The sequence below is a fragment of the Trichosurus vulpecula genome, chromosome 2 (genome assembly GCF_011100635.1).
Source record: "Trichosurus vulpecula isolate mTriVul1 chromosome 2, mTriVul1.pri, whole genome shotgun sequence".
Taxonomy (NCBI): Eukaryota; Metazoa; Chordata; class Mammalia; order Diprotodontia; family Phalangeridae; genus Trichosurus; species Trichosurus vulpecula.
Window position 1 is genome coordinate 322,505,201 of NC_050574.1, and position 18,828 is coordinate 322,524,028.

Consider the following 18,828-nt stretch of genomic DNA (forward strand, 5'->3'; position numbering starts at 1 on the left):
CTGAATTTTTAATCTAGGATTCCTAACAATAACATAAATTTCTGCTGGGAGGCTTTTTAAAAATTGCAGAAACCAAAGTAAACTGAAGAGTAATTAAATTATACCTGTATTTTATACAGTGACAGCATCCCCCAAAGTGCATTTTAAAACTTTTTTTTGCTTCCCTATTAGTTAATGTCACTTTATCCTCCATAATGCATGTTTATTGGTTTTTATACATTTACATCTCACTGTCTGGCTAAATAGTTTGAGACCATTAATTGGAAATCTGAAGGCACTCTGATACAGCTTTGAAAATAAGTCTTTGTTTATATTATTGTCATAAGAAGATAAGACAATGGAAACTGCTCAGTTGGCCTAAAATTCAATTCAATTAATTAAATATATTTAAGGGGTTGACTATACATTCAGCCATTCACAAGTATTTATTAAATACCTTTTGTGTGGGAGACATTGGCAATGTAAAGGTGAATATATGGTCATGTCCTCATAAAGTTTACAATCTATTAGATGTTTAATGTTTTAAGTACTGTATGATATTAAGTACTGTAGCATTAAGTTGTGGGTGGAGAAGTGGCCTCAAAACCAAGAGGAATTCAATTGAATGCCTACCTCTGACACATACTGGTCACGTGACCCTGGGCAAGTCACTCAACTTATCAGTGCTCCAAGTAACTCTGTAAGAGTACAGTTTCAGAGTAGGTGTCTAATTACAGTGGCAGAGGAAGTTTCCTTATCTAGAATTTGATCTATTAATCCTTAGCCTGTCTAATAGTTGAAAGGTGACATAGAATAGCAAATAGAAAGCCAGTCTTGGAGTCAGGAAGACTGGGTTCAGGTCCCACATCTGGCATATATTAACTATTACAATAGGTAAGAAAGTCAAACTCTAAGTGCTCCTAAGCAATGCTGTAAGAATATAAGTTAAAGGGGCTGCTAGGTGGTGCAGTGAGTAGAGCACTGGCCCTGGAGTCAGGAGGACGTGAGTTCAAATCTATCCTCAGACACTTGACACATGTTGTAGCTGTGTGACCTTGGGCAAGTCACTTAACCCCAATTGCCCTGCCAAAAAAAAATAAAAACAAAGAATATAAGTTAAGAATAATTGCTGGTCTACAACAATCAAAATAATTTCCTTACCAGAATTTCCCTATGCTGGTACAATCACAGATCAAGAACATATAAAATAAACTAGCTAAAGTATATTTAATGTAATAGCTACTTCCTATTCTCTTTTTAAGAATACATAATGTCAAATATGTAGATGAGAATGAAAGCCTTAGCCAGTTGTGATAATTGTGATTTTTGAAATACATTGTTTGATGTGCTAGCATAAATGATAGGATGCCAATATGGAATCATTTAGACTCAATGATCCTACTGACCATAAATACATAAGCAATGACAGATGTCATGTGCTTTTCCACTGTCTTGACTCATTCTGATCCTTCCTCTAACATATAAATGATTGGGGCTTCTCACTAGATGAGGTTCACAGATGTAGCAGCTCCAAGCCAACACTCAGTTCTGGGGTCCCCAATTACCAACTCAAATGTTCACCCAATTTCTGGTCCCAATTAGGAAACTTACTCACCAAAATATGATATTTGGAGAATTTCCTCACCTCATCTGAGCTTCATTAGGAATGTCCCCTCCCATATCTGGAATTGGTTACCAATTTTCATCCAAGCTTATCTTTAAGGTGTAAAACTTCCCTGTTCAGACCCACTCAGAGCAAGTACTCTCCACCAAGATTTTTGTGATAATACATCTCAGATCCCTCATACGAGTAACCCTAGCTGGGTATGTGTGGCCAAATCGCTCTGTCTGTTTTGCCATATAGTGTGCGTGTGTGTGTACATGTGTGTGCATGTGTGTGTGTGTGCGCGCGCACGCGCATCCTTTTGTCTTTGCTTGCTGTGCAATATGGCAATAAAACTCATGCTTCCTGAGTACCGATTTTCAGTAAATCCTCGAACCAAGGTCTTTGCTTTAAGCTGAACCGTCAGGTCAAATGAAGCACCAGTCTAATAGATCTTTCCAAACATCTGGGTGATCGGTCTCATATTTGCATCATTAGTTTGGCACTCATTAGCATCTGTCTGTAGGAGAACTCTGAGTAAGTTTATAGTGGGCTTGTGCTCTATAGTTCAATAAAAATAAGAGGAAGTAGAAGTAAAAAGAAATTGAATTAAATAAATATTTTGTAGAAGAGCTAATTTTTGAAAACAGTTTTTAACACATATCTGAAAGGTGGGTCTGATAAAGCTATTAAGCTGCTGAAATGGAATAAGAGGAGTACCTTTTATCATCAGTGTAATATTTTATATATATACATATATGCAGATATAAACTATTTGCAGATACTTTAATACTCTAAAAATATCTTAGGAAAAAAATATGCTCTTCACAAACATTTTTTGCCAGTCCACTCTGACCCAAGCTACCAGAACTTTACTTACAAATAAAATGCACACTTATTCCTAACAGCTGACCATCAATTACCACTGACATCAAGGGTAAACAGCTATTAATTTAGACACCTACTGTGGATAGTGTTAAAGATGGGTTGACTTAAAGGAGAGGGGGGGACAATGAAGAAGAAACAAGGGAGAAATGTATATGCCTTTTGTAAAGCATTTAAAAGAATGCAGATGAATTAATATAAATATGCCCGGTGTTCCTAGAGTAAATCATGTTGATTTCAGTCAATTTGTGTCAGGGGTCAGATTGAGGGGAAGAGGAGAGTTGTTGTATATGTTCATATCTAGCTATGCCATATATTTTCTGGGACAGTAACATCCTATACAATTTGATTATCACTTGCCATAGAAACATTCGAGCATATTGGTATCAAGAAGATGATACATTTCACTACATAAAACAGTATAGGACACTAGAGATAAATATTATATCAATCATTACTGTAAAATTATTTAAAATACAGTCAAGTCTTGGTTTAATGTGCATAATAGAAAAAGAAATTAAGTATATGTGCTATTTTCAAACCAAAACTGAATGTTTATTTAAGGAGGAGTTTATCCCTTTGTGGTAACTCCCTAGTAAATGAAAGCTGAGTCTATTTTTCAAGTATGCTTGAATTTCAGAAGTCCTGCTTTTCATAAGAAGAAAAACACCTCAAGTGTTTTCATGTGGTAATAACTCTAATTGAAACAGAAATCCTTAATTGAACACATAATTATTCTCAAGAATAGAAGTGTACACAAACCATAATTAATTAACTTGCCAATTTAATAAACTTTTGTTTATACATGTATAACGATATTGTGAGTATATATTAGATATGCTGCTCTCACCTTGGGAATTGTGGGATTTATCTCTACCATTTCAGTTCTGGAAGTGAGCCATCATTTCTTCTCTATTAACACCCTTATAGGACACTGGAAGCCGAGCCCCAGGTGAAAGTCCATTTCTTTCCCTCATTATAGTTTAGTAAAAGTTATGCTACACATAAATTGATAGGGGGCTCTGACAATCTTGGCCCCATTGAAACCCCCAAATCACTCATAAGAAGAGAAAGGCAAATTATACACAATTATCCTTGATAATACAAATATATATAAATTGACTCATACCTTTTATATAACTTAAAAGGCATTTGGGTCAATACTTCAGAATAACTGTTATCTAACTATGCCATTTTTGTCTTGTACTTTTGAAGTTTTGAAGTTTACCTAAGTGTTAATGTAAAATCTCACATGCATACCAAAAAATGACTTTTATGAGTATACGGTGGGGAAGGCATGGTTAGCAGCTATTCTAAGTGTAAGGTGGGGGAGGCATGGTTAGGAGTTATTCTGAAGAAATAAAAGATCTGGGCATTTTAGTGAACTGCCAACTCAATATGAGCTATTAGTGTGATGTGACAACCAAAAAACTAATGTAATCTTGGTCTGCTTTAATAAATTCATAGCTCCCAGGAATGGAGAATAGTTCCATTGTACTCTGTCCTTGTCAGAATTCTCTTGGAGTATTATGATCGGTATAGATCAATGCAGTTTACAAAGAACTGGAGGAAGGCAACCAGGATGGTGATGAACATTGAGTCTTTGTCATATGAGGATAAGGGTTGAAGGAACTGGGCATGTTTAACATAGGGACAAGAAGATTTAATGGGAACGTGACATCTGTCTTCAAGTATCTGAAGGACTCTCATGTGAAGAAGGGAACAGATTTGTTCTGTTTGGCAGCAAAGGGTAAATCCAACAACAGTGGTCAGAAGTTGCAAAGAGACCAGTTTAGTCTAGATGTCTGGGCTGGGGGGAGGGGCGGGGATAACAATAACAACAAGCAAAACTTCCTACCAATTAGAGCATCCAAAAGTGAAATGGGCTGCCTTGAGACCAGTTGGATTTCCTTTCTCTGGAGGCCTTCAAGCAGTGTCTGACTGACCGCTTGTTGGGTGTAATGTAATGGGGATTCCTTTCCTGTGGGATTTGGGGTAAATGAATGGTGATGTTCCTTTTAACTTTCACATTCTATGTTTCTATAAAACAAATTGAAGATTTACCTGACAAAAGATTAAAGAATGGGTGATACAATGGAAAGAGTATTGCCTCTGGATTCAGAAGACTTGATTGAAAATCCCGCTTCTGATATCTGCCATCCATTGGACTCGGAGATCTAATTTAACTCTCTAATCCTATGGTCCTATGAAAATAGTCAATGTCAAAGGGGATATGGGGAAAATGACCATGGTAATACATCATTAGCAAATCTACAAATTGCTCTAAGCATTCTGGCTGGGGGGCGGGGGGCAGGAATAAGAATTACCCAAGAAAAGTTACTAAACTGAGCATACCTTTGGACTTAGCAATTCTACCACTGGGAGTATGTCCAATTCAAATTCATCTTCAGACACTTACTAGCTATGTAACCCTGGGGAAGTCATTTAACATCTCTCTGCCTCAGTTTCCTCATCTATAAAATGTACAAAATAATGGAACTTACTTCCCAGGTTCGTTGTGAACACAGAAAGGGATATTATTTGTAAAGCACTTTGCAAACCTTAAAATACTATGTAAATGCTAGCTGTTATTATTATATCCCAAGGAGGTCGGACAGAAAAAAAGGTCCCGTCTATACCAAAATATTCATAATAGTACATTTTCATGGTAGTAAAAGACTGGAAAGAAAGTAGAAATAAATCAGTTGGGGAATAGTTGAATAAATTTAATATAAGGGTGTAACATTATTGTTACATTGTTAAAAAACCAGCAAACGTGAGAAATTCAGAAAAATGTGGATAAGCTTTTATGAACAGATACAGAACAAAGAAAGCAGAACCCTGAGAACAATATGCACAAAGATTACAATAATGTACATGAAAACAATACTAAAAGTAATGTAACTCAAATTAAATTCAATGACAGATCATGATTTCATGATAAAACATATTTCAAAGAAAACATATTCAAAGATAAAACATATTTCCCTCCTCTCTGTGGAGAGGTGGGGGAAGACTAGGGCAAAATGCTACATATACTAGTATATGCCATCACTGTATCTGTTGGTATTGCTTAACAATTTCCCTTGCAATGAAAGAGGCATCTGTGGGGATGGATTACTGAGGTGGAAGGGAGAGGGAAAGAGGGTGGCTTGTATCAATCCAAATACGTTAGTCCCAGACCATGATGAATGACATGGTCACATATCAGGAAGTGATTATGGCACAAAAACCAAAAGGCACCAATAAAGCTTATTTTATAAAGTATTAGAGTTACAATTGTATATGTGTATTACAGACATGTTTGGAACAAAATCAAATATCCAACATGCCTAGATTTGCTTCAAAGAATCAATACAATTAGCACAGGAAAATTCCTTATGATGAGCAAGTCATATTTTTAAAAATTTTCCTTAAATATCTTTATATTTTTAAATATATCTTTAAATATCTACAAATATATCTTTAAAAATAGCTTTAAATATCTTTAAATTATTTTAACTATTACATGTCTGGCCAATCTCATCTATTTTTACTTCATAAGTCAACACTTATAATGTGCTACACTCGTTTGATACCCACTATGTATCTTTCCATTTCTCTTCAAACAATTCTGAGTCTTCAGAGATTGTGGTTTCCTATGATTGGTCATCATATAGCATTACCAGAAGAATATTAATATTTTAATGGATTTTTCTTGTCTAAATCATTCAACACGACGCACAATTTTCTAAATTAAATCCAGTCTTTCCTCTTCCTTCTCAGTTCTGAGCCTGCCTCATTGCCCATTTGTGAAAAATAATTCATTTGGAACTCTAAAAAATGTTCATGATGTTTTTAAAGACAATTAAGGTTCTGTCTTAAAAAAAACCCATTTTACTGTTCTGTAGTTTAAAATGTGCTTTCTGAGGTAATGTATGGCAAATTTAGACTGCTATTTTGGAGGCAGACTGCAGTAAGAGCCACTAGGCAGTATTTCCTTAGATGACCAATTTAAAACCGATATAATACTGTTGTAGAGCATGTCCTACATGCTCTCTTCCTTCTCAGTTCTGAGCACACCCCATTGCCCATCTGTGAGAAAGAATTCATTTGGACCCCTACTCAATTCCAATCAGTATTAATCAGTTTGACATTCTACATATATCATACAGGGATAGAAAGGTTTTATAGTGGGCCTCAAACTTTAATGTAACATTCACTATTTGTTTACCAAGTTTTGAGACTCACTTGTGCAACCAGAAGAATGCTGACAAAGATATCTCTAGCCTGTTTTGCTCAAATTTCGTGTCCAAACCTAGCATGGGTGGGATGCCTTGGTGCTTTGGAAAGTCCCCCAACTTATTTTTGTACCTCCAGACCATTCTCTCTTGTCCAACATAAGTAGGTGACCATCTTATGACCACTTAGTCAGTGAAGATGCTCCATGCTTTGCCCAACCTGAGACCCTTCCACCCTCCCCCCACCAAAGACATACCATATCTAGCTGATGCATCATTTTTTGGTCTGTGAAGCAAGGTCTATCAACCAATGAGATTCTGCATTTCAACATTCCTCTTTTGTATATTTGGATATCAAGCCCCATAAAAATAAGACGCTGGAAGAATGGCTTATCTCAGATAATGAAGAAGATCTGAGGTCCACTTCATGAGAGGGGACCATGGACCCTTTAATAAAGTGCCAATGGCTCAGAGCTCTACCTTAGTCTCTTTTATTGTAGGTTGAACAATTTTAACTTTAATCCTCACTCATCTGAAGTGTCTGTCCAAGGTCTTTGTCCATCCATATCTTACAATATCGACCATGGCTCTTTATGTAGTTACTTCTTTCCTATATGCATTGATAGGCAAAAATAAATAATTAAATACTAGCTTTACATAGCACTTATGATGTGATAGGCACTATGCTAATTGCTTTACTAATTTTATCTCTTTTGATCTTCACAACTACCCAGAGAGATAAGTGCTAGTATTGTCTTCATTTTACTCCTGTTGTTCAGTCGTATACAACTGTTTGTGACCCCATTTGGGGTTTTCTTGGCAGAGATACTGGAGTGGTTTGCCATTTCCTTCCCCAACTCATTTTACTGAGGCAAAGAGTGCTAAGTTATTTGCCCAGGGCTACATAGCTAGTAAGTGTCTAAGGCCAAATTTGAACTCAGGAAGATGAATCTTCCTGATTCCGGGACCAGCACTCTATCCACTGTGCCACCTAGCAGCCTAAACAGAAGCAACTGGTGGTTATGATTGTAACTCAAACAAAGTCATACAACTAGTGAGTGCCTGTGGGGCAGATTTGAACTCAGGTGTTCCTGATTACAGGCCTAGTGGTCTATCCATTGTACCTCCGAACTGCCTAGGCAAATCTCTTTTCAGTGATGGTAGCTCTTATTTAGGAGCTTCTGTAGGATTCTCAGATTTTATATACCCATTTTTTCCTTTTTTTAATTTTTTTTTTAATTTTTAGTTTACAACATTCAGTTCCACAAGTTTTTGGGTTACAAATTTTTTTCCCTCCCATTCCTCCCCCCAACCCCCCAAGATGGCATGTAATCCAAAGTAGGTTCTGCGTATACCTTCACCTTGAACTTATTTACATAACAGTCCAGTTGTAATGAAGAATTATAACCAATGGAATGAATCATGAGAAAGGAGAAACGAAACCAAAAGAAAAGGAAAAAAAAATGAGAGAGCAAAAGTTTGCCTCAATTTGCATTCAGACTCCATAATTCTTTCTCTGGATGTGCATAGCTTTTTGCATTGATGAGAGAAGTCAAGTCTATCAAAGTTAGTCCTTACAGATACCATGTGTCTGTAATCATGTATAATGATCTCCTGGTTCTTCTCCCCTCACTCAGCATCAGTTCATATAAGTCATTCCAGGTTATAATGAAGTCCGTCTGCTCCTCATTTATTATAGCACAATAGTATTCTATTACATTCATACACCACAATTTGTTTAGCCATTCCCCAATTGATGGGCATCCCCTTGATTTCCAATTCTTTGCTGCTACAAAAAGAGCTGCTATAAATATTTTTGTACATATGGGTTCCTTTCCCACTTGTATGATCTCTTTGGAATATAGCCCTAGAAGTGGTATTGCTGGGTCAAAGGGTATGCACATTTTGTAGCCCTTTGGACATAGTTCCAAATTGCTCTCCAGAATGGCTGGATCAGTTCACAACTCCACCAACAATGAAATAACATTCCAATTTTCCCAATCCTCTCCAGCATTTGTCATTTTACTGTTTTGTCAAGTTAGTCAAGCTGACAGGAGAGATGTGGTACCTCAGAGTTTTTTTTGATTTGCATTTCTCTAATCAATAGTGATTTGGAGCATTTTTTCATATGGCTATATGTATCTTTAATTTCTTCCTCAGAAAACTGCCTGTTCATGTCCTTTGACCATTTCTCAATTGGGGAATGACTTGCATTCTGATAAATTTGGCTCAGTTCCCTGTATATTTTAGATATGAGGCCTTTATCAGAGACAGTGGTTATAAAGATTTTCTCCCAGTTTTCTGCTTCCCTCCTTATCTTGGTTGCATTGGCTTTGTTTGTACAAAAACTTTTCAATTTGACATAATCAAAATTATCCATTTTGCATTTTGTAATGCTCTCTATCTCTTGTTGTGTCATGAATTCTTTCCTTTCCCATAAATCTGATAGGTAAACTATTCCTTGCTTTCCCAAATTGCCTATAGTATCAGCCTTTATTCCTAAGTCATGAATCCATTTTGACTTTATTTTGGTATATGGTGTAAGATATTGATCTAGGCCCAGTTTCTGCCGTACCATTTCCCAATTTTCCCAGCAGTTTTTGTGAAATAGTGAATTCTTAGCCCAGAAGCTGTATTCTTTGGGTCTATCAAAGAGTAGATTGCTATAATCATTGACTACTGCATCTTGCGTACCTAACCTATTCCACTGATCCACAACTGTGTTTCTTAGCCAGTACCAAGTAGTTTTGATGACTGCTGTTTTATAGTACATTTTAATATTTGATATGGCTAGGCCACCTTCCCTAGCATTTCATTTCATTAATTCCCTTGATATTCTGGACTTTTTGTTCTTCCAGATGAATTTTATTTTAATTTTATCCAGCTGTGTAAAATATTTTTTGGTAGTTTGATTGGTATAGCACTGATTTATATAACCATTTTAATGTCATCTGCAAACCAGGAGCATATAGAAGTCCTTACCATTTATAGGAAATCCATCTCCAATACAGACTCCTTGTAGGACATGCTCTACAACAGTATTATATCAATTTTAAATTGGTCATCTAAGGAAATACTGCCTAATGGCTCTTACTGCAGTCTTCCTCCAAAAAAACAGTCTACATTCACCATACATTACCTCAGAAAGCACATTTTAAACTATAGAATAGCAAAATGGGTTTTTTTTAGGACAGAACCTTAATCATCATAAAAAGCATCATGAACATTTTTTAGAGTTCCATGACATTTCCTTTGCTACATTGACCCTGTTTCTGTTGGTCCTTTTGTATGTCTAGGAGGCTTATATGGCTTGATTTTAACCTGAGACCACTTTAGGTCTCTCTGCTATTTTCCCTTTTTTGTCATTTTCTCCATTGCATGGAATAATTTCCTGGACTAGAACCACACACAGAAATGCCATAGTCCAGGCCTCAAATCCTACCACTGGCTAGACGTGTGAACATAAGGGAAACAAGTAAATTATTTGTGCTACAGACAAGTCTCTAAGGCTTTGGAATAAAAAGTGGGTTTGGAGTTAAAAGACTTGGATTTGAATCTTGCCTCAGATACTTATTAGCTGTGCGATTTGAGCAAATCACTTTCCCTCTGTGGGTCTCAAGTTGGGGAGACCTACACTTCTTTGAAAGCAGAAAGGAAGGATCCAATGAAGGGAGAGATTTTTTTGATGGAGAATCAATCATGGAAATAGAAACGTTCCAGTGAAGTAGAGGGGAGAAAATTCAGGTAACAAATGTAATGACTGGATATGAAAAGAAAAACTATTCTTCTGAGACTAGAAAGACCTCAAAAGATGGATGTAGCAATAGAGGTGCATTTAAATTGAAAGGCACTAAATTAATTTTATCAATAAAGTAGGAGCTAAAGGGCAGCTAGGTGGCATAGTGGATAAAGTGCCAGGCATGGAGTGAGTTCAAATATGGCCTCAAACACTGTGTAATCCTGGGCAAATCACCCTATTTTATCAGTTTCTTCATCTGTAAAATGAGCTGGAGAAGGAAATGGCAAACTACTCCAGTGTCTTTGCTAAGAAAACCCCAAATGGGCTCACAAAGAGTTGGACATGACTGAAAAATGACTGAAAAGGAGGTAAAATCATCTGCTAACAGTAAGGTGTAAAGGGAGTTTAGGAGTTTAAAAAAGTTTGGGAGACCTCCTGGGGTAGGACATTAGAGAATAAATGAGAGCTGAATGAAAAATAGCAAGAAAGAGTTAAGTCATATTGAAGTTGTATTGTTCAGCTCTAAATCCTTTAGTATCTCTTACGTGGCCCAGGAGGAAGCATATTTAGAAGCTATCCAGGACTGGCACAACAGAAACTTTGAAAGACCAAGTGGGAATGAGAGCATCAAGGGTATTGGTGAAGACTGACCATAGATTCCAGGATATCAGGAGAACAGAGCATTCAACACACATTTCTTAATATAGCACCTATTGTATTTCAGGCACTGTGCTTGACACTTGGAATAAAAAGGCAAAAGTAAAACAGGATTAGTCCTCAGGGAGCTTACTTTTTAATGGAGTAGAGTGCCAGAAAGGGGCTAAAGGATTATTAGAGGAGTCAGAGCAATCTGAAGTCCCAATGAGAGCAAAGAAAATGCTCAGCAAACGGCTTCATAGGGGAGAGAAGCTTCTCAGCTAATGTGAGAAAAACTAATATAAATCAGTTTTAAAAAGTTATTTTTCATAGCATTTTAGCATCTTAAAGGACCTTAGAAATCATTAACTAATTAATCATTAACAAAGATCAACTCCTTTCTTGTCCAGTTGTGGAAACTGATGCCCAGGAAAATTACTTATCCAAAAACTCTTAAGTAGTCAATGACAGTAATATAAGATTCAAATCCAGGACTTCTGACCCTAGATTCCAGAGCTTCTGTAAAAGGGCATTTGAAATTTTCCAAGAAGAAAGAGAACAGCATATCTCCTTGAATAAACCTGGTGAAGGTGGACTTTAAAGGAATTGAGGGAGGTCTGCTATAAGAAAGAGTCCCATCCTACATAAGTTTAAGTAATTAATGAATGATATTAGCTCCAGGAAAGAAAGAAGTCAGGTGGAGCAGGAATCCTCTCCTGATTGGCAAAAAAAATTGTCATAAGGGAATCATGCAGTTCTGGATGCACACACAAGAGTGCCTCCTTAATCTCTCTTTCTGGCTGAGAGGAACCACTTGGAGCAGAGAAAAGCCGCATGGAGAAAAAGTAGCTCTCTCCTGTGCAAAGAAAGTGCAGGGACTTTAGGTCCCTCAGATTAGCAGAACATAGTCTAAGATAAGGTTCTTTCACTAGTTCAATTAGTCCTGGCAACAAGGCAATTAACACCCACAAAGAGGGAAGCTGTTGCTGCAAGGTTGCTGTGGACAAGTTTTTTGATGCCCAATGTGAGAATAAGAGAAATAGAAAGGTCCTCCTTAAAGCAGAATGAAGATAGCCAGAGTTATATTAAGTAGTAATAAATTACAGTGTTAAATTTAATGAGAAATAGGATTTGCACCAAGGTGTTGATAGTTCTTTAAATCTGACTCTAAATTTTACCTTTACTTTTAAATCGTTACTTCAGATTTGTGTATCAATAGGTAAAATCTTGTGCTACCTTGAGAAATAATTTCTATTTTTTAAAGAAAAAACAAAACTAACTGGATTTTGTGCTTTGTTCCTGTTTCTTTTTTGTTACTCATATCCGGGGAAAGCCTTGACCAGTGTCACATTGTCACACCCCAAAGTATCACTATTCAACTGGTGGCACCTACCAAAATTCTAGACATAGATCCTAGAAGGAAGTAACTATTCCTTAATAGGCTGGCCTTCCAAACCCAAATCTAAAGAGTGACTACAAACATCATAGCAAGAAGATTATGGTATGAGAGAAAAAGCATCATGTTCATACTATGGGATTTCACTATCACAGCATAGCCATGCTAGTGAATTGTTTAATATGGAGTACAGGTGAAGGTGAGTGGACCTAAGGAGAATGGGAAATCACAGGGTCAAGGTGTTGGAAGGCTTGTCAGATCTGACCATGTCACCCCAATATTCAATAATCATGGTGGCTCCCTATTACCTCTGGCATTAAATATAAAGATCAAATGTAAACTCCTTTGTTTGACATTAAACGGTCTTCATAACATGGCTCCTTCTTACTTCTCTTGCACCTATACACATTACTCTTTACCACGCACTCAAGAGTCAAGGCAATGTACCCTCACCCTTCAGCACACTGTGGTCTAACTTTCTCTATGTCTTCAATGCTTTCACTTTTCCCCTTCATCTCTTAAAGTCGTTAGCTTCCTTCAAGACTCAGGTCAAGGACTAGCTTCTTCAAGAGGCTTTTTCAAGTTCTCTAACCACCTGGTACCTTCCCATCAAAGGGTACCTTGTGCCTGTTTGGCATGTTTCTTGTGTGTGTGTGTGTGTATATATATATATATATATATATATATATATATATATATATATATATATATATATATATATATATATATATATATATATGTACATACATATGTATATATGTACATATATATGTACATACATATATATGTACATATATGTATATATGTACATATATACATACATATGTACGCACACATATGTATATATACGCATATATACACACACATATGCATGTACATATGTATATGCATATATATGATTACACATACATTTATACAAATGTGTTCATGCATGTATATAATTATATAATTTTATTACAATATATATTATATAATTAATATATTAATAACAATAGCTAAATTGATATTATCATATTATATCCCTCATATAACATATTTATAATTTATATTATATATTTCTTTTGATGCACTTTAAGTTTCTTATAGGATCATAGATTTAAAGCTGGAAGGAACCCTTGAAGTCACTGGGTTCAACTCTCTCATTATACAAATGAGGAAACTGAGGCGCATAGATGTTAAATGATTTGTCTAGAGTTATAGAGCTAGTAAATGTCTGAGGCTGAATTTGAACTTAGGTCTTCCTAACTCCACAACAGCTTGGTGGCAGCTAGCAGTGCAGTAGTTAGAGCAGTGGATCTATAGTCAGGAAGACCTGAGTTCAAATGAGACCTCAGATCTTTATTAGCTATGAGAATCTGGTGGTATTTCTCTTCTAAAGTAGATATAGGTTATTTATATGAATATGATGAATAAACGTTAAAATAAATTATGGGATAATACAACCAAAATGGGATATTAAAGGGAGTTGAGGATTAGGGAAACAACTTTAATAGCAACAATATCGAAGCCAACCCTGGCCTAAGATCCATTGGTGCCACTGTAAGGCCCAGTACTGGCTAGAAAGTCCTTAGTCTTTATTCTTAAGTTATCTCTGACCCTCTTACTTAGCTGAAAACATGATTCTTTTTTTAAGAATAATTCTTTATTATGTTTAATAAAGAACCCAAAATAAACAAAAAGACTGTGAAAAGAAATTTAAGCTCCCAGGAGTATCAACTAATGAACTAATGACCATTATTCCCTTAAAATTTTCACAGGTTCAGTTAATATCTATTGATATTAGTGACAGAATTCCTTAGTGTAGTACACAATCATATTAATTACAGATTTAAACCTGAAAGAGACCCAAGAGGCCCATCATCCTCAAGTCACTGATAAGGAAACTGAGGCCCCGATAGCTCAAATGACTTCTCTAGGGTCACATAGGTAGTATCTAGGATATTTACTGAACACAAATCTTCATGGCTTCTGAAAGCATGATGCTGAATCCAAGTCTTATCATTTCTTTTTGTTTGTTTGTTTTAAATTCTCTGCACTCCACTCATCATTACCCACTTTTTACAGATGACATAAGTGTTGTCCAGAGAGTTTCAGAATAGAAAACAGAGAAGAGCTAATGGACAATCTTTTTTCTTCCCTGACAGGCTAGGCACAGTAAGATAAGACACTTTCCTTTTCTCATACTCACCACTCATGGGTGAAAGGAAGCTAAATATCCTTAATGGGTTTTGCTTCAGGTTTTCCTAAAACAGACACTACCAAATTCAATGAGTTGGGTTGAATTGTGTGAAGTGGATATTTAAAGGTGGAATTCTGCCAAACACAGAAACAAATACTACCACCAAGTGCATTTCCCTCAAGATTCCCATTGAATCTGAACCCAGTCTCAAAAGGAGTCATAAGTCCCATAAAGTAAAAAAGCTGCATGATAGATAATATGAATTGTTGAAAATGAAATAATAATATGATAAGAATAACCAGCATTCAATCTAGCATTGTAAGGTTTGCAAAGCACTTCACACTTATCTCACATGTTCCTTACAACACCCCAAAGAGGCAGATGCTATTATGATCCCCAGTTCACAGTTGAGGAGACTAAAGGATGTAGAGATTAAGTGACTCGTCTAGGGACACACACTTAGTAAGTGCCCAAAGCTATATTTGAACGCGGATCTTCCTGATTTTGTTCCAATGCCCTACCCAGTACACTATCTAGCTTCTTATGGTAGAGGCCTTTGCAATTTGCTTAAATTGAGAGATGGAAGAGTGACCATAAGAATGGCTTGTGGATGTGGGAGGACTGCGTACCAGGAAAATTGTTTAGGTCCAGAAGAACAGTCAAAAGAAGGGAAAAGGAAAATCAGGGAACAAAATATTGACTCATTTATTTGATTTAAAAAAAAATATGTGCCATATATAATAAAGTCAGTGTATACCCAATGTGGGAATGAGTTATTTGATATTTAATTAGTCTATAATTTTATCTAAGAGAGCCCTCCTTCCTCAAGTGACGTTTCAATTTATCTACTCTTTTTTTTTGCACTGATTCTTTTTCATGTTTTTCCATCATCCTCCCCAGCAGATGCACTCAGTATATTAGTGGTCTTTCTCTACTTTCAGTCCTTTTCTGTCTGCCCCCCCCCACTCCTGGTCCCTGCCACCACCACCCCGCTCCACACACACACACATGCAACCGCTAAAGCCTATCCCTCTAAGGTTACTTTCCATCTACTCCATATGTATCTTGTATGTACCTATTTTTGTATTTGTTGTTTCTGCCATTCTGCCCTTATCTTAAGAGCAGAGTTTTTGTCTTTTCTTTGCACTCTCAGCACTTAGCTCAGTACCTGACACTTTGTAAGCACTTCATAGCTAGGTGACACAGTGAATAAGAGTGCTCAGTGTGGAGCCAGGAAGACTAGAGTTCAAATGCAACTTTAGACACTTCCTAGCTGTGTGACTATGGGCAAGTCACTTTACCTATTTTTGCCTCTGTTTCCTCACTTACAAGTTGGGGATAATAATGGCAATACCTTCCAGGTTTGTCACAAGGATAAAAAGATATAATTTTTGTAAAGTATCTTATAAATTTTATTAATAGGAGTAATGATAAATATTTGTTTTATAGACAGCCTTGGGTCAGCCATGCCTTGTTCCCTCTCCAGCTAAGCTTGACTCTCTGGACTTTGCCACCATAACTCAGCTTCTTTCTTACACTAGGATATTCCTCAGCCCTGTGACCTTCTCATCTCCACCTCCACCATACTTTGTCCCCTTCTTTCATTACAGTTCCTTCTAGAGGGTTTTGATCTGGGGGAACAGATCAAGGGCAGTGATGCTTCAATGCTTCCACAGAGCTGCAATGAAATATCTTCAAATGCCCAGTGCACACTTAGATATCTATCATCTCTCAAACTGAACATTTTCAAAACTGAACATATCTTCCATACCAAACTAGATCCACTCCCCACTTCAAACTCCCCATCTAAATTAGTGTCCCTTCCTGTTGTGCTTCTGACTTTCTGCACTTTAACACCATGCCTCATCTGCAACCTCATCCTAGAACAATCCATTATCCTTTTCAGCCTTCTAGCCCTGGAACATTTCTGCTATGCCAGTCTCCTTCTCTCATGGGTAGGTTTCTTCTGTGGCCTTTTTGTAGAGGGATTTATGCCAACCATCCTTCACTGTCCTCTCAGCTATGCTTCTGACTTTCTGGATTTCAACTCCTTCAGCTGGGTGTCCCCTTCCCTCGCCACTCTCCTGCTTTATATCTTCCTTTTCCTTTTTGGTATTGTCAACCCCCACTAAATTGTAGGCTCCTTGAGGGCAGGGATTGTCTTTCTTTTTGCTTATATTTGTATCCCCAGGGCTTAGTACAGTGATTGGCATATGCTAAGCACTTAATAAAAGCATATTTCCTTGCCACAACTATTGATTCTGTTACATAGGTTCAAACCCCGGTTGTCATCTTTGCTCCAAGGTAGGCATACTAAGTTTCTTTAAAACATCTTTGTATATCATGCTGTAAATTTCCCTCACATCTGTGGCCACTTTTATCCAGACATAATAATAGTGATAATAATGGTATTTATATAGATAAGCACCTCAAGGTTTGCAAAATACTTTACAAATATTATTTCATTTAATCCTCACAACAAATCTAGGAGATAATTGCTGTTATTATCCCAACTTAACAGAAGAGGAAACTGAGGAAGACCAAGGTTAAGTCAGTCAATAAACATTTATTAAGTACCTACTAGCTAGGCACTGTGCTAAGCCCTGAGGGGTTACAAACACAAAAAATAAAGACAGTGCCAGACCTCAAGGATCTTCAATTCTGAGCTCCTTAAGGGAGAAGACAATCACATGAAATGAAGCTGAGAAGTGGGGCAGGAGAAAGTACAAAAAATACACAAAGTACGATGGAGAACCTCCAAAGAGTATAGTCCTATAGCCAGACAGGACATGAAGAGATAATGAATAAAGACTTTGGAGGAGGGCATCTGCCCTTCAAAGAGAGAGATAGAAGGTATTGAGGGTACTTACTAGCTACGTGACACTTACTAGCTATATGACCTTGGGAAATTCACTTAATGCTGTTAGCCTCAGTTTCCACATCTGTGAAATGAGCTGGAGAAGTAAATGGCAAACCACTCTAGGATCTTTGCCAAGAAAACCCCAAATGGGGTCATGAAGAGTTGGACTCAACTGAAAAATGACTGAATAACAACAATTATAATGCTGTGTTTATTTAGGTTAGCCAATGAATCAATGAGCATTCATTAAAGACCTGCTATATTCCAGACATTGTACAAAGCTTAGGGGGATACAACAAAAGTGAAACAATCCCTGCTCTCAAGAAGCTTATATTCTAGATTGCAAGTAAGCTTCTGGTCATAGTTGTAGCCTCAAGCGACAGGTCAGGCTATGCAAAAACCCCATTGTTCAGGAAAGTGCCGAACACTGAATGAAGGCTAAATATGTGTTGCCATTGATATTCAGTCATATCCTACTTACCTTCATTAATTAAGTCCCCAAAAACAAAACCTTAGCTGATATAATAGTATAAGAGGCAATTAATTCCACAGAAATAATGTTTCAAGTAGTAAATTGAACAGTGTTAGAGTGAACTTTCTATAGCTAGACCATTGAATAAGAACTTGTACATGCAAGGCACTCTTAAACTCTGGGGATAAAAATACAAGCAAGCAAGATAGCCCTCTATCTCAAGGAATTTACATTCTAATTGGGTAAGGCAATATATAGGTGGAAAGCAGGTGAGGGTGGAGAGAAGTTGAGATGACTAGGAAATGGTGCAGAGGCCTGGTTCTGGGGAAGATAAGACAAAAGCTCACCTATTAACTTGCCCTTTTTCTCCAATTGCAGAATCCAAGGTTACAGGGGTGGACAGATGGGGATGGTGGACAGAGTGTATAGTGTGGAAATGGCCAGGAAGAATATACTTATGACAATGGAAGCCAGGACATCATTATTCAGGGTAGGCCTGTAATTACCCAAGTTGGCTTTGGAGGCCTGATGGATGATGGGGTTGCCACATTAGAGCTCTGTTGTAACTATAAAGTTCCTCCTAATGCAACAAAGGATATGCATATTTTTCTTTTCCTACAGTAGACTTAGAAACTTCCAATGCAATGTTTTTCAGTGTTTTTCAGGGATGCTCTTAAATGGCAAGGACTCTCCAGAAGCTCTCTTGTAGTATTAATATATATTATAATAATAATATACCTTCCACCTATGTACCTCTTCACATTTTTCAAAACATTTTCTCATTTGATTCACATAAGAGATAAGCAAAGCGAATTATGGTATCCCCACTTTTAAAGTGAAGAAAGTGAAGCCAAAAAAG